A 5,040-nucleotide genomic window follows, 5' to 3' on the forward strand; every position below is an offset into this window, starting at 1 on the left:
ACACGCATTTAATTTCTCTGTCCTGTCCTGATTATATCTCACTTGAAAAAAAGAAAAAAAAAGAAAATACATACGAGAAGGTCGGTAATTTTTTTTTTTTTTCCTGCAAGCAGTACAAATAACTCACACTCACACAAACAGGAGAAAAAAACAAAAACAAACACCATTGTTTTTTTGTTTTACGAAAATTTTTTTTCTCTCTCTTTCTCCTATGCACACATGATTCCACTATCTTTTCCAAGATTGATCTGGTTCGCGCTTATCACCAGATTCCAGTTAATATAGAGGACATTCTCAAAACTGACATCACTACTCCTAATATCCATCCATCCATCTATCTATCTATCTATCTAGGTTTGCAAGATTCTTTATGTGAATTCATGTGTTGAAGCATATTTTATTGTGTTTGAGGACAGTCACTCTATTTTAGTGCCTTAGTATTTATTTAACACACTCACCGGTTCGATTTCTACTCATTTACTTATTTATTTTTCTAAACTTTTCGTTGCGTCTTACAACCTTTTCAATTGAAAATTTTTAGAAAAAAAACAAATAAATGAATGAGTGAAAATCGAACCGGTGAGTGTGTTAAATACCAAAGCACTAAAAGAGAATAACTGTCTCCAGACACAATAATCTATTTGTGATACATTAAAAGTCAGCTTCAATCTTGCTTGCTTGTAATGTTAATCAGCGAAACTGGCACATAATGGGAAGATGCGATGAATTAAGTTTACCCTCAAATGTTAAGATGAATCGAATGAAACAAGTTTCGCGTAAATCAGTAAAGTAGTTTTCAAGATATTAGAGATTTTCAGGGTATAAATACCCAAAACAGTGAGTAATGGGAAAATGTTCCGAAAATAGTCTTCATTCTGAAAGGGAAGAAACTCTTATCTTTCTATTAGTGAGTTGACAACGAAAAAAAGTCTTTTTTTTTTACAAATTCTATTTACGCTTTTTTCCCTTTTTTTTTGTTACAAATTCTATTTACGCTTTTGCTAAACACAATATTTTAATCCTTTACAAATATTTTTAAGTGTATATGATTTCAAAAATGTAAGGTGTCTGTACAATATGTATATTTTAGCTTTCTTTAAACAATGTTTTAATGTTTTTCGAAGTTATTTTCAAGTGAATATCATTACAAATATTTTTTTGGCATATTTGAAAAATATTCTGAAGTGAAAATGACTTTAAATATATGGTAGATATTTCGTAGACCCGTTCTATGAAATAGTTTTTATCGAGTGCATTCGACACATCTCCTCTTCAAAGATTTGGCTGGTATTTCTAGCACGCCCTGCTACCATGTAACAGCTATTTGCAATAAAGGACCCAAAATACCTGTTATGTAGTGGCAAGGCGTGCAGGAAACAGCAACCAAATCTTTCCAACCCAAAACGGGGGCGCCAGTTTTCATTTATGTTTTATGTAGTGTTTTTGGTACGGAAAGACTTTCAAACTTCGTATACTTATCTATTTTGTGTTATAGAACAGAAAAATATTTTTGTATTCGAATTTATTTCATGTAAAAAATTGTATATCGTATTAATCCACTAACCCTAACCCTAACTCGAGAATCCGAACTCTAAAATTGTTACACACATAGATACGCACAGCGTAATTTATTATATAAACAATATATGAGTATAAATTACGATTAAACCGGATGAAATATGTCACAGGGAATAACATTTTTATGACCGCCCAGCAGTAACTCTATTGAGCTGAATAGACGTCAGTGATTGGTTGAAATTACAGAAATACGACAACTTTAACATGGAATAACTTGCGAATTCCTTTTTTTTTGTTAAGAAGACTAAGAGTAAAAGATGTTTTATATGACACATTCTACCAGTGTCCCAAGTTTCGTTAAGAAAATACTGGCACCCCCGTTTTAAAATAGATCCAAGGCGTGCAGGAAACAGCAACCGAATCTTTCCAACCCACGAAACAAAATTCTGTTGCTGGGAAATTCAGAGTTTCCCAGTGACTCAACAGGTCACATGTAGTATAATAATACATTGGAAGTCAGATTGAATCTTGCTTGCTTGTAATGTTACTCAGGCAAACTGTTGCATAATGGGAAAATACTATGAATTAAGTATATATATTAGCTGACGTACCCAGTAATTCCCGGTAAAGCAGGGCTTATCCCTTGGTTCCGTTCTCACAATTGTTTCGCTAATCCAATAACAACAATACAAAGTATGTATCCCTTAAGACGGTTTTTGTGCCCTTAAAGAGAATACCGAACTCTCTTACACAGGATCTTATTTTTAGGAATTCCCAATAAGTTATGAATACCCAAATTGTGAAGTCGGTTATGTGATTACATGAAATTAGTTACCCGGTAGCAAGAATTCAAATAAAGTAGCCCCGAAAAGGGCTTTAATGTGTTCCCAGAGTATATAGAACATAGGAGGAAATACTAATGAGGTATGTATACTAAAATTGTGAAGCATGTTACGTAATAACAGGTTAATCAGATATGAGATAATAATTCAAAGTAAATAACTCTGAAAAGTGAGTTTGATTTCTGGACAGGGTTGTGTTCTTGAGCAAGACACTTTATTTCAAGTTGCTCAAGTTCACTCAGCTGTAGAAATGATTTGTGATGTCACTGGTGCCAAGCTGTATTGGCCTATACTTTTCGTTTGGATAACATCGGTAGCATGGAGAGGGGAGGCTGGTATGCATGGGCAACTGCTGGTCTTCCATAAACAACCTAGCCTGGACTTGTGCCTCAGAGGGGAACTTTCTAGGTGCAATACCATGGTTATTCATGACCAAAGGAGGGGAGGAAGTTTCTATCTATCTATACATCGAATTTACCTTCTTGTCTTAACCACGTGCATTTTTTATCAAAATAATCTCACAGCAAATGCAACTTGATCAGGAGCAAAAATATATATCTTTATTGTGCTGAAGGAGTAGTAAGGTGGTTTTTAGAGCCACTTGGCATCTATATCTAGCATATTGCAGTGGGTAATCTGCTTACTTTATGAAATCATTAAAATGATTTTATCCTTAATTACATATCTATCTCTATATATATATACATATATATATATATATATGAAAGAAAATGGAGATATGGCATTTAATAAAAAATTATTATCTGTAAAAATCAAACATAGTCCCTTACAGCTGTTTCATTTAAACCTAAAAGATTAAATAGCAATTATTAAAATCATTATATTAGGCAAAATCTCAGAGGAGTAGAAAAAATATACACCGTTGGGTTTTTTATGTGTTGTATTTTAGAATCATCACAGTAGTCTGAACACATAAGAAACCTAATGGTATATATTCTTTGTACTCCTCTTATGAGATTTTGCCTAATATAATGATTTGGATCTTTTTTAAAACGGGGGCCACATTTTTCATTAACGAAACACTTTGAAACTTGGAACACTGGTAGAATGTGTCATATAAAACATCTTTTTTCTCTTAGTCTTCTTAAAAAAAAAAGAAATCCATAAGTTATTCCATGTGAAAGTTGTCGTATTTCTGTAATTTCAACCAATCACTGACGTCCATTCAGCCGACTACATAAACAAACGATTCTGAAACAATTAACCCTAACCGTAGGGTTAGGGTTAAAGCAAATTTAAAATTAAAAAAGCAAATAAAACGAAGGTATGGAGATTAAATACGCTTTACATCGCTTAATCAGCCAAAGGAGTAAATATAAACAACTGAATACTTGTCAGTGATTGGTTGAAATTATCGAAATAAGACAATTATTTACATGAAATAAATTCGAATACAAAAATATTTTTCTGTTCTATAACACAAAATAGATAAGTATACGAAGTTTGAAAGTCTTTCCGTACCAAAAACACTACGTAAAACATTAATGAAAAATGTGGCCCCCGTTTTAAAATAGATCCAATGATTTTAATAATTGCTATTTAATCTTTTAGGCTTAATTGAAACAGCTGTAAAGGACTATGTTTGACTTTTGCAGATAATAAATTTTTATTAAATGTTATGTCTCCATTTTCTTACTTTCTTTTGAATGATTATAAACCATGGATTATAAATAAACCTATTGTTTTATGAATATTATTATTCACAATAAATATTAGGTATTAAACCAGTAATTCATTGGATGATACCATCCCTTAATGAGCCTAATTTAACCTCTAATTAAATATATATATGTGTGTTATAGTGATAGTGTATATCATTAGATACACCATATAAAATATATATACACTATATAAGTATATTGGTATGCTATATGCATGTAATATTTGTAGTATAATGTTGGTGGTGCAGTGTTAGCAGAATTTAGTGTTATGGTGGTATATGGCAGTGTCTTCACATTTTTATGAAGATAACAGGGAGGGGGAAGTAAAAGAGAAGAAAATAACAGAAAAATGACAAACAGAGAAAGTGTTTAATATTGGAAATATGACTTTATTATTTTTTTTTCTGTGATTGTTGTCAGAATTATGGAAACTGATGATGATACTGACAGTTGTGGCCACTGTTAACAGCAGCAAGTACTTCCAGAGTAAGCATGCTGCATACAGTGACCCTTTTAGTTAACAGAACTACTACCCCAGGTAGGTGTCTATTTTATTGTACAACACACACACATACACACATATGGAGAGAAAGAGAGAGACACACAAAGACAGGTGTATATACATGCCCACATAGAGAGCTTGAGTGGTATGCACAGAGACAGGTGGACAAATGCTTGTAGAAAGAGACAAAGACAGAAAGATAGAAAAATAGATAAACACATGCATACACACACATACATATATACAGAGAGACTAGCAGAAAGATGAACAAGAACACAGAAAAAAGATGTTAAATTACTGCTGAACTGCTATTGACCAAAGTATGACTAAGAGTTTTATTTTTATATTATATAGCAGTTAGTTGACATATATAGTGTTAGGACAAGAAACAAAGGAGGACATTCATTACTGCATATAGAAATCTGAAGACAAAAATATATAAATGCGACATATGATTACTAAAAATGCTTTTTTACTCTCTTTTTGGATGGATTTC

This window comes from Octopus bimaculoides, chromosome 5 (genome assembly GCF_001194135.2).
Source record: "Octopus bimaculoides isolate UCB-OBI-ISO-001 chromosome 5, ASM119413v2, whole genome shotgun sequence".
NCBI lineage: Eukaryota > Metazoa > Mollusca > Cephalopoda > Octopoda > Octopodidae > Octopus > Octopus bimaculoides.